Source organism: Lutra lutra, chromosome 4 (assembly GCF_902655055.1).
Source record: "Lutra lutra chromosome 4, mLutLut1.2, whole genome shotgun sequence".
Lineage (NCBI taxonomy): Eukaryota > Metazoa > Chordata > Mammalia > Carnivora > Mustelidae > Lutra > Lutra lutra.
Window position 1 is genome coordinate 113,710,242 of NC_062281.1, and position 12,820 is coordinate 113,723,061.

Below are 12,820 nucleotides of genomic sequence, written 5' to 3' on the forward strand. Positions count from 1 at the left end.
TTCTTGGTGCTTCATTCTACACTAGTATTGTCAGAGCTTTATTCTGCAGGCAGAAATATGTAATAAAATGTTAATTGACTAAAAAGAAGAAAAGTGTTAACTCTTGATTTCCTGAGGCTGTTACGAGAGAGCTTTGCTTTAATTATTTATTTCACACTGATCACAACTTTCTCCATATCCATGTGACGCACAAATTAAACTCGTTTGTAATTGTCAGCCATCAGCTCTGTTACTTTTATTTTGCTTTTCTTTGTTTGAAATTTTATAATGGTTAAGTGATGGTTCTTTTTCTTTTTCTTTTTTCTTTAACCCACTGAGCCACCAAGGTGCCCCTTTTTCTTTTTTCTTAAACTAACTTTATTGTTGATTAGGACGGAGTGTAGTTACCTAGTCAGGGTTTAAGTTGAACTGGAAAAAACTTCAGGCTAAGTGTAAGGGGTGTTTCTTTAGTTTTGTTAGCAAAAGAAAGAAAAGGTTCCCTTTAAAGTGAGCTAACTTATCTTTAAGGTTGTGTTTTTTTTTTTTTTTTTTTTAATGAAAGAAGACAGTGGAACCAAAAACAATGACCTATCAGCAGAATGATTGGTTAAGAGCGAGCTCCAGAGACCAACTAATTGGTTTCAATTTTCGGTTCTGCCATTTACTAGCTGTAAGATCCTGAGTAAATTCCTTAATCTTCCTGCCTCCATTTCCTCTTCTGCAAAATGAGGATACTAATAGAATCTACCTGATACACTTGCTATTGGGATTAAATGTCTCAATTTGCATAGTATACTTAGAACAGTGCCTGGTATATGTACTCCTCAACAAGTGTTATTGAATCTAATTATTAGCACTGAAACATTGATGCTCCCTGGTCTGCTTCTGTTACTACAGATCTGGTCCATTATGACAGTGGACACAGAACAGCATAACTAAATATGGAAAGAACACGGAGAGGTAAGGAACAGGAAGATATTAAGAACGATAAAGAAAAACAGAACATTTCCTATATTGCCCAGAAATTACCTGGCAGCAAATTGTGTGTGTGTTAGAGGAGTGTGTGTAAGAGACAGAAAGAGGGAGAAACAGCAAAAGACATCACTTTTTTGAACCCTAATAAATGCATAAAGTAGGAATGAGTTACCTTTCTGTGAATTTTTTTTTTTTAAACCACATTTTCCTTTCTCCAAAAATCCTTCAGCATGATGCCTTGGGCTTGCCCAGTTTCATCAATCTATATGAGTCTGTGTTGACATGGGAACTCTAACCCTAGCTGATTCTTCCTAGGTGAGTCACTCACCTAAGATGTGCCCCTGTCTTAGAATGGCTTGAGAATGAGATATTTTATCTCAATATTTGACAAGGAAGTTTCTCTTTGGAGATGTCATGCATATGGATTGCATATTAGTCTATGGCTATTGAGAAGGGATTCAAAAGATCTGGAACCAAACTGATTTGTTTATACAGAAATTCTTTGGATAGTCATAATATTAAACTGGAATTATATGATGTATTGTAGGTCAATAAGTACTATATAATAAAGCAGATGTGTGTTAAGACTATGTCTATAAAAACAGAATATGTATATTTTAAAAGATATTAATGAAGCATATTACTGTATTTGCAAATAAGAAGTATCTTTGCATATGGGAAAATAGAATGCTCTGAACAAAAGAAATCAGCTAAATTGTCTTTAGAGCCTAATAGTATATTTTACCTTTGCAAAACATTTATTTGGTGCTCATAGCAAATAAATATGCGGGTTTTGCTGTTTTCCGAATGGGCATACAATGGCAGCTGTCTTTCTAATCGTTCCCCTATTCAAACACTAATCGGTGGAACCTACGTAGAATGCTAGATGGCTGAATAGGTAGACAATGGCAGCAGCGTTTTTAATCACAGTTCTATTCAAGCACTAATCGGAGTGATGATTAAGGGACATTAGAGGGAGCACTTTGACATCTGATCCTTTGAACTGATGTCTGTGCAGGCTGCACTCCGCAGAGCTCACTTGGCCAGACTGATATCCTTAAATAAAGTGCTGTGATTTGCAATGTAGGAAATATTACATTAGAGCCTATTGAAATGATTAGGAATTGAGGAGCTTTTCTTTCAGTGGGGATTTGGTGTATGCTGTATACTTACAAAACTCAGAACATTAATGTTTCATACATTACTCTGAGTATCAGGGACCATTGAAAAATCGCATGAAAAAGACTCTCTTGTAGTCACACACTCAAAATTGAATATGAATGGAAATATAGAACTCTGCTGTCATAGTCCTCAATTATGGAAGTTTATGAATTTAAAAATATTTGGATTTTCATATAACCCAATCAAGAATCAGCATATTGCATTGCATTTCTTATTTTCTTTAAAGCAGAATATTTTTAGTGTTCTGTCTCTTGAGTTGCATTAACAACCAAAAAAAAAAGTGTTATACCCTCTCTGCATTGGTCATAATTTGGATTCAGTAGTTTTTAATAAGACAGAATGGAATTTTTCTCTTTCAGAATTTTTAATATCAATTAGATTTTACTGACCTGTTGTCCAGAACATTTCACGTGATTGATCCTGAAAACATTAATATCTATTTAAACATTTGCAGATTGGCTCCATGGTTAAAATTTCAACATCAACATTTGACTACATCGGTCCAATTATCTGTATATCTCTATCTTTATAATATATTTATATAATGTATAATACATAGGAGGAAAAAAAAAACTTTGCTTCCACATTCTTATTTCAGTTAATGAGATCTGTGAATTAAACTGACAAAAGACACTAATAGAACAAAAGGTAAATACATTTTGGTTGATGTTGATATTTTATTTTTATGTGCATGGAGACCTTCATAGAAAAGAAGTGAAGACCCAAAGTTGCTTGTAGACTCAACAGCTTGTATACCATCTTAACAAAGGATGATAAATCATGGAAAAGTAGCAAGACAAGGAAAAGGGTTTGGCATCTAGAAGTGGTTAATTGTGGGAAGGTAAATGTATGGGGAAAACTAACAGAAAATTAGTTATTTTAGTAACGTTCATTTGTGCATCACAGTGCTGACTTTCTGTCTCCAGTGATAATGATTCTTCTGGTACAGGAAAGGGGAGAAGGAACACTTTCACAAAGGGAGATTTATGTCCTGCTTTCAGGCAGATAGGAGGAGAGAGGATAAAGAACTCTTTCTGTGTTTGTTTTTTCTTAATTGCCTTTAGTTCAAAATAATTTTTATGCTGAAGTGGCATATTTTGGGATAGCATATTCTGATTCCCTTCATGTATAGCTTCTTAAGATTGAGTTCTCTGTAGTTAGTATATTTCTTAGTTATAGGATTCTTTTCTGTGAGAAATAAAGATTTTATCATAAAATCTGGGATAAATATGATTGAGGTGTATACTTGTGAAATTGTCTGCCCCCTCAAATTCACAGATGTGTAGGTATGGGTTCTTGAAGCTATGTTTGTAAAACCTCACTCAGCCCTCAAATTTGGTGGCCTGAATCTGATTGAGAAACTGACCAAAGCCAGGAGAAGCAGAGTCTCCCTGAAATCGGGGGTGGGGGGGGGTGCGAGGGTACGGGGAGGGGGTAAGAGATTTTATTTCATTCTGAACTGTTTGAGCAGAAAACAAAACATTGAAACCTGGGTGTTGCAGGGTGGACATTTTCCACCTTCCATATGTATTTTAAAAAGTCTGAAGAAAGAGTAGAGGCAGATGTAGACAAAAAAAATCTGCCTGGGTTACACATGGCTTTTTATGGGGAAAGTTTTGCAACTTTGTGTTTTGTGAGATATTTTTATATCCAGATATAGTCTTCTTTTTTTTTTTTTTTTGGCTTAAACTATCTAAAGCTGGTTTTAGATATAGACAACCAAAAAAATCCCAAGAAGAATAGTGGCATATTTCAAATTCTAATGACTTAGGGGGGAAAAAAAAGTGTTTATTTTTAGGGAATATGGTAAAGTTATAATTAAGTAGGAAAAGAAAAATGGAGTAAGGAATAAGAATAGTTAAATTTTATATTGTGTGAGACAGTAGAATGTAATCTAATCAGCCTGTGCTTGAGACAGAATGCATAGGTGCAAATCATGTCTCTGCATTTACTAACTTGACCTTGGGTACAGTTCTTCACCTCTGTCAGCTAGTTTCAGTTTCCTTCAATGAAAAATGGAAATAATAATAATTATAATGAGCTAATTAAATTATTTTGGGGATTGAATGAGGTAATGATTTTAGACAGGGCATAATACAAGACTTGGCACATAGTAAATGCTCACTAAATGGAATTATTTTATTTTTCCTTGAATATGGGAAATGTCTCATGGTTTAGTGAAAAAGCATTTGTCTAAGATTTCTTTGAAGCATTTTACATCACTTAGTAATAATTTTTGAATATTACAAGTTAAGTAAAGTAATACTACATTTATTTATTCTAAGTGTGATTTTTTTTTTTCAAATGTGATAATGTTGTTTTTAGTATTTGGAAGACAAATCCAGCTTCTTATAGTTATATGGATTTCATGATTAAATAAGACTCTTTATCATAAGGCCACTTAGTCTTTTTTTATTCTATAAGAAACAAACCTTCGGGGTGTCTGAGTGGCTCAGTGGGTTAAAGCCTCTGCCTTCAGCTCGGGTCGTGGTCTCAGTGTCCTGGGATCGAGCCCTGCATCAGGTTCTCTGCTCATCAGGGAGCTTGCGTCCCTCTCTCTCTCTCTGCCTGCTTCTCTGCCTACTTGTGATCTCTGTCTGTCAAATAAATAAGTTAAAAATCTTAAAAAAAAAAACTACAGATACAGTATTTTTAGCTTATTTTCATGTCGTGAAATAATTGTAGTTGGTTACTTTGGATTCCTTCAATTTTTTTTTTTCTTCCTTGGCTCCAATAAGAATGCAGGTAGTATTTATGGTAAGTTTTTGCCCTTACTGTCTATTGGTTTACCTGTTTTTAATCACTTTGTTTTTAGGTTTATTATGTTTTCTTTTAAATAATCTCTCATGTTTTTGAGAATTGAAATTCTCAAAAATTTTACCTATCTCCATGTCTTTATTTTTATCTCTAGCTCATACATCTACTTGACTTTTCAGTGATACTTTCTGGCTTTAAAGCTAGAAGTATTATAAACTATAAATCAATAAGTAATCTACCCAAATTATTTCCTCCACAGCACTACTTAAGAAAGTTTGACAGTGTTGCTATTTTTCTTGCACATAAATAGAATAAACTTTTTAGACTCTTGGTATATTTTGGTTTAATAGGGGAGGATTTATAAAAAGGGATTAAAAGAAAGAGGGCCTGCGGGTCCAGCAAGGAAAATAGGTTTGAGTGTGGAATATGCATGGTATTTGGAGGAGGGAAAGAACTAATAGATAATTCAGGTTTAAGGAGGGATTCATGTTTGAGAGCAATAGAAAAAGGGTTTTGGTAGGAATGGTATAGATGAAAATGTCTAGAAGAGAAAATAGATTCAGATTGTGTAAAAAGTTAAATACACTTGAGGGATTTGGAATCTTTCTTAGGGCAATAAACTCGTGATTTGACTAGGATTTTATCATTATAAAAGTAGTACTTCAGATTTAATGAATAATCTCTAAAATATTAATTTGGAACCTATTGGTTTGTTAGGAGCATTGGCAAAGGTGAAATATCTGGGAAAAGAGAGAGTGGAATTAAGGATTCTTCAGACCTTGTGAAAATTATTTAGGAAAAGTCTAGAAAATACAGCTGTGGTGCTACTTTGGCCTGTTGTTCTCCCAGCTGGCATAGTTTCTGGCACATAGTAAGCATTCAAACATATAGCTGTTATTTTTGTTCTTGATAGATTTTATTATTATTGTTGCTATTTTTGCTCTTATTATTGTTCTTATTTAGACATCTAGTGATAGAGCATTTTTTGGTTCAATTATTGACAATCTTATACCTTCTATGGTTTTGGCTGTATCAGAATTACCTCTAGGTTAATATTAAAAAGGAAGCAGGTAGCTTTGCGCAGTGGCAGTATCGTAGCCAATGAGGTTTATCCGAGGCGCGATTATTGCTAATTGAAAAAGGAAGCAGGTAGAAGAGAAGGTAACTTCACCCCAATCTAGAAACAAGCTGAAAGAATTTACCAGGCCTCAGACTTTTGGATATATTGGACAAGTTATCTGCTTGGTAGGTTTAGGCTTTATCAGATGTGCTAAATTTTTGTTTGTTTGTTTTACATTAAATACCTTACCCTTTCTCACAGGTTTTTCACCGCAAGTGTTCTTTTGAATACTCCTACTTATTGTCCATAAAACAACATTATTTCTTCTGGATGCATTCATCTTATACCTTCCTTTTTTTTTTTTTTTAAATTTATTTATTTATTTGAGGGAGAGAGACAGAGCATGAGTATGAGCAAGAGTGGGGGCCAGAGGGAAAAGGAGAGAGAATTCCAAGCAGACTCTGCACTGAATGTGGAGCCAGACATGAGGCACCATCTCATGACCCTGAGATAATGACCTGAGCCAAAATGAAAAATCAGACACTTGACTAATCAACCCAGACATCCCCTTCTTATATCTTCTTAGAAAATAGTTCATAGTACACATTCTCCAGCACTGAAACATTGTTTTCCTTGTTAATGAATGCTATTATAGGTACCCTAGTTTTAATCATTTGAATTATAAATATTATGAATCAGTTGAACAAATATTTAATCCCCTAGAGAGAGAAATGAGTGGAAGTGTGGAAATGGTAGCTTTTCAGTCTTCCTTTCATTTATTCAGCAAACTGAGCATGGACCTGATGATAAAAAGATGAAGAACAAAGAAGAGCAAAACATAAACATAAGATACTAAAGATAAATTTTAAAAAGATGAATTCTAAAACATAGGACAATGGTGGACATCCTATAAATAGTTGTTAAACAAATAACTGGATAATTGCAGAATAGTCACCTTTGCCAAGAGAGAATGAATGGGTTCCCGGAGAAGATGAGGAGAAATTCGAATTTTGAGGATGCAACAGAACTTTAACAGCATGGTAAAGAGAAGCCGAAAAGGAGGTATCAACAGGCAGTTGAACATGAACAGCCTCACAGATTTATAGAGCAGTGTCATATATTCAACAAACTGTGTATAGTATCGTGTTAATAGAATAGACATGATAATAAAGACCAGCTTATGGTCTTCATAAGACCAGCTTATGAAGACCTTTAAATATATGTTGCTATGTACCCTTTGACAGAAGAAATCAAATAGCACTTATTTAATTTTCACAATAATTCAGTGATGTAAGTACCAAAGTTATCCTTATTTTAAAGACACGGGTACAGAGGATCAGAGTTATTTAATTCCTTGTTCAAGTCATATAGCCAGTAAATAAAATATTAACATCTGTGGTTGAAATTGGGCATCTGCAAGTCCTAGCATACTTAAGAATTTGTGAAAATATATTTATATTTTTGTTTTTTTCAAGAAGAAATTAAACATTTGGAATATTTTTTGTACTAAACTGCAATAAGGCAAGAACAGTGCTGCATTACTTTTTTTTTTTTAGTTGACATTTTCATTACCAAGGTATCATCTGGGTTTTCTAAAATTCAAATCAAGTGTTTCCAAAGAAACTTACTTTTAGCACAGCCATCTGAATACATTAGCAGCTTGATGTGTCTGACAGAAAATTGTTTCAACATAATAATGTTATTGTATCATCCCAAGGGCAATAATTTGAAAAATAAAAATATTTCAAATTTAATTAAAAATAGAAACAAAGATATTTTAATAATGGGAATCAGCCTCTAGAAAGCTACATGTAAAAAAATCAGTAAAGTTCAATAGTATTGCAGAGTGCTGAAATGCTGAAAATGGTAATGTTGATGAAAGAAAATGTTTTTCCTACTAAGACTTGCATTGTATTTGAGTTTCACCGGCCCTTTAACTTTGCCATCCTCTCTGTTAACACAGTGGCGGCATCAGGCTAGGACTGAGACAGAACATGTATGTGAAGAAATCATTTGATAATGTTATAAATGTAACATTGAGATAGCAATTCTAGCTTGTGTTTATAGAACAGAAAGTGACATTCATAGAAATTAAAATATTTTGGTACATGGAAGAGTTACTTTCCTCATTATAAAGTAGTAAAGTGGCACATTGAAACCTATTTTAGCAAGAACCAATCAGATCTATTTGTTTCAGAAATACTTCACCAACTTATTAGTGAGAACCAATCGGCTATCAATACCCAAATCCCACAGTGCAGTCTTTGTATCTTTTTTTTTTTTTAAGATTTTATTTATTTATTATTAGAGTACGTGCAAGAGAGAAACAGAGAGAGCAGGAACAGGGGCAGAGATAGAGAAGCAGACTCCCCACTGAGCAGGGAGCCCCCAGGAGCTGGATGTAGGGCTTGATTCCAGGACCTCAGGATCATGACCTGAGCCAAAAGCAGATGCTTAACAGACTGCGCCACCCAGGTATGCCAGTAGTCTTTGTATCTTGGCATCACTTTTAGGAACAAGTCTCCCTAAAGCTCATTAATCTCATTCTGAGTTTAATGATTCTATAGAAGTGTTCCCTAGCACTCCAGTGTTGGTTTGCAGATTATTTCTCTTGTATCATAGTCCTCAGTTGACAGGGCTCCCTCACCAGACTAAACATTCCTCTTATACACCATAAATTATTGGTGTATAACCCAGAGCTTGATATATAGTAGGTGGTCACTCTCCATTTACTGATTTAATTAATGAGTTATACTTAAATCAACTCTTCAGAAACTTTCATGCTGTTTTGTACAGTTTTAAAAAATCTTGGTTCAGTGAACTCCTTGGGCATTGTCATATTTAAGTTTCTGAATAAGGGGAGTCACTGAAAAGAATAATTAATATTTACTGCCAAATGTGGGCATATATGATGAGCAGCAACCTCTGTGAAGTTGGTGAGTACTACCTGAAGGCTCATTTTAATCTTATCCAATTTTGATATGTATTATACTACACATGGCCTAGGGTCTAGATTAGAATATTATTTGAATAAAAGTATTTAGTAAATGTCCTAACCTGTGTCAGCAGCCATAATTTATTTAACATTTTTGTTTCAAAAAATGCTTTACATGTCTTGAGTTATTTTCATGATATAATTTTATTAGAAGGTATGAAGGATATCAGATAATAAGAGATTATCAGATAACGTACAGTAGTCAAGGGACTTGTCTAACATTGAGTAATTAGCATAATTAGAGTGTTTTTCCATTTTCCAGTATTGTTTTGCTTTCTGAAACTCTTTACCAAAAAAAAAAAAAAAAAAAAAACCCAAAAAGAACCCACCACAAAACACCAAATAGCCCAGTGTAATAAACCAGTCCACATAGAGACATGGAGACAAATCTATCTTATCCTTGCCCCCCCTCACCCAAAAAATCAAAAAAGATCCATTGGATGAATTCTGATCTTTAGAGAAAGGAAAAGTTACTTTCAGAAGAAGCCAGAGAATGGAAAAGGGAAAGGGAGCAAATTTGTTAAACAGGATAAAATGTTAGAAAATGCTAATGTGTATATGAAACAAGTTTTAAAAGTAAAAGATGAAACTTCTAGGTGAACACGAGCAAATAATGAGACTGGGTTGTTGCTCTTGAAGAAGATGGATAGTGGGAATTTCTAATTGTGAATAATGAATGCTTTGGAAAAATGAAGACTTCTTAGAAGATAAAACAAAAGTCATTTTGAAGAAATTAATTGATGCAGTTGAGTTACTCATTTAAAAACTCGTACTGAAAAAAAGACATGAATACTAACTGAAGATGAAAGGATTGATATACTTTAAGCTCATATAAAAAATCTTTGAACTGATAAAATTTCATTGCAGTTAGAAAAGACATACATACAAAAAGGGAGAGGGAAAAGACCCAGTGGAAAGTTAAACTCCTTCCAGAATGGAACAAAAAAAAAGGAATAAAAGAAATGCATTTTCACAAAGTATGCAGTTGAAAGTGAATTTATTCCATAAAAATAGAGGAGGGACTTTCCAACATACCTAAAAAGATTAGTTATGTATGTGAAGAGATGGACACATAAAATTATAACCAGAAGTTTTTCAGAAATATGTTATTTGAAAAAAAAAATCATTGCCTATTATCAAAGTCATTTTATTTCCCATGAGAGAAAAACTCATAATTGATTGAGAGCTCTGTTGGCTGAGAGAAACACTAGTAACATAAAAACCCCAAGTCCTTACACATTAGACCAACTATTAAGGATTTAAATATCCTGGAAAGGTTTCTGACATCATTGGTGATCCAAGGAGGTCATTTAGCCGAGACCCAGGAGACTGCCTGGAATGCTCTGGATGAACAGATCTCTGGGGGAGGGAGGAACATCAAGCTCTGATGCTGTGCAGATGCAGTGCTTTGTCCAGTATGGAACAGATGCCACTTTCCCCCAACCCAGGGTTAGAGCTACAGGAATAGTGTTCTTCCAGCAGGCCAACTCTCTCCTCACATAGCATGTCTTCCATAAGAGCAGAACTGAGCTTTTCCTAGTGCTCCTTATGCAGGGAGATATCTGACTTTTGGGGGGCTCAACTCTCCTACGTAATGTTGATTTGTTGGTCTAAACTCAGGTAGTCTGAGTCTATCCTATCCTTCAGTCAGAGGAGTCCCCAGATAAAGGTACTGAGCAGAGAAACTCTTGACTTCCCCCCCAATTCTGTAAAGTAAAGATGAACCTCCTAAAGAATTCACTCCCCTGAAGGACTTCCCTCGCCCACTGCATCCTGCCTCAAAGTTGCAATACTAAATACTGGATTTTATTCGGATCACACAGCCTGAAAACAGAAGTAAGCCAACTTCCTAGTTGATCTCACTCTCCAGTGAGTCAGCTTTTGAAGATCCAGAACCATAGCAAGATGCTTTTCTCTCTCTCTCTCTCTCTCTCTACTAAATGGATATGATTTTTCCCCTTTTTCATTTTTTCCTTTTATTATCAATTTATTATACAATGGCTCAAATGAAAGTTTGGTAGGATTATAGTCTATTGGAAGATGTTTCATGCCTGTATATTATTTGAATGTGAATTTTATAGGGTGCCTGAGTGGCTCAGTTGATTAAGCGTCAGACTCTTGGTTTCAGCTCAGGTCATGATCTCAGGGTTATGAGATTGAGCCCTATGTCAGGCTCCACACTGGGCATGGAGCCTGCTTAAGAATCTTTCTCTTCTTCTCCCCCTGTAAATAAAACAAACAAACAAAAAAATAAATGAGAATCTTGTAAGTAGTAAGTGCGAATCTTATAAGTAGGCCTTAGGGAAAGAAAAGTAGACATCACTGTCTAGTTTAAATGATCAAATCTGCACAACAGTCAAAACAGTTTTAATACTAGTCATAATATATACTTAATGAATATATACATGAAATCTTTAATCCCAAATGCAGAATATATTTGACAAATATTATGTAGCAATCATTCTTAACTTTGATTCAACATAACGTGCCATATTATAGTTCTGTGAATTTGCAGTGGTCTACCTCTAATGTTTGATTTTGTTTTTCTAATTTTTACTTGATTTTTTTTCCAAATACATTCATTTTTTTACTGGTAAGTTTTAATCATCTCCCCCCCCTCCTTATTGAATCATGTATTTCTTTGTTTTTGAAGATATCAAGCAAAATTTTTATCACTGTTTTATTCTTCAGCTTTATATCTGTTTACTATTACCCACATGATTGTAGGTAGTACTTTGTAAACCAAAAAATAAGTAAGTTAAAAGAAAATACTCTTTATGGCACTGTTGTACTGTCTACTCTTTTTAACATAGGACACTAATAAGGATTTCTTCCCTTTCTGTCTCTTTTATACACCTTTCCTTCTTGTGTTTCCATTCATTGGTAAATATTAGCAAAGATATAAATAACAAAAATATGTTTCACCATTGATACCATCCTTGTGACAATTTAACCTCCTCCCCAATTTTTGTCTGGTAGATTAAATGAGATACATCCTAGATTTTCATCATTATGGGTGATAGTAGAAGTTCTAAGTATTTTATGAGATCACATTTTATTTTATTTTATTTTATTTTATTTTAAAGATTTTATTTATTTATTTGACACACAGAGAGAGATCACAAGTAGGCAGAGAGGAAGGCAGAGAGAGTGGGGGAAGCAGGCTCCCTGCTAAGCAGAGAGCCTGATGCGGGTCTCAATCCCAGGACCCTGAGATCATGACCTGAGCCGAAGGCAGAGGCTTAACCCACTGAGCCATCCAGGCGCCCCTAAGATCACATTTTAAAACATCTTATTTACTCCTAAAAACAATTATAAGGAGATGTACAGCATGTTATGTCAAAAGTATGAAAGAAAAGAACAAACAAACAAAATTAAACCTAATGTAGGACAAGACATAAGGAACTTTTATCAAACAACAAAATAAAACATATCTATAATACAAACCAATACTGGGGCGCCTGGGTGGCTCAGTGGTTAAGCCGCTGCCTTCGGCTCAGGTCATGATCTCAGGGTCCTGGGATCGAGCCCCGCATCGGGCTCTCTGCTCTGCGGGGAGCCTGCTTCCTCCCCTCTCTCTGCCTGCCTCTCTGCCTGCTTGTGATCTCTCTCTCTCTGTCAAATAAATAAATAAAATCTTTAAAAAAAAAATACAAACCAATACACAAAGAGAGTTATACACAAAATAAATAAAAATGTTTATGTAAATTCCAGTAAATGTGGAACATATTATTTTATAAACACTGACATCCTCAGTGCACAACAGTAATGCAAATGGCTAACTACGAACTGAATTTCACAACTGAAACAGCAAACAAAGTCAGTTAACAAAATTGGGTATGAGTAGACCATTTTTTAAAGAAGACTATTTA

At 34.6% G+C, this 12,820-nt stretch overlaps 1 protein-coding gene and 1 pseudogene across 1 annotated transcript in view; both read left to right on the plus strand.

Moving 5' to 3' along the window:
- DPYD (dihydropyrimidine dehydrogenase) overlaps window positions 1–12,820 on the plus strand; it is an 853,664-nt gene that overhangs the window by 52,715 nt on the left and 788,129 nt on the right. The window lies entirely within an intron of this gene.
- On the plus strand, window positions 5,966–6,194 carry LOC125099407 (uncharacterized; annotated as a pseudogene).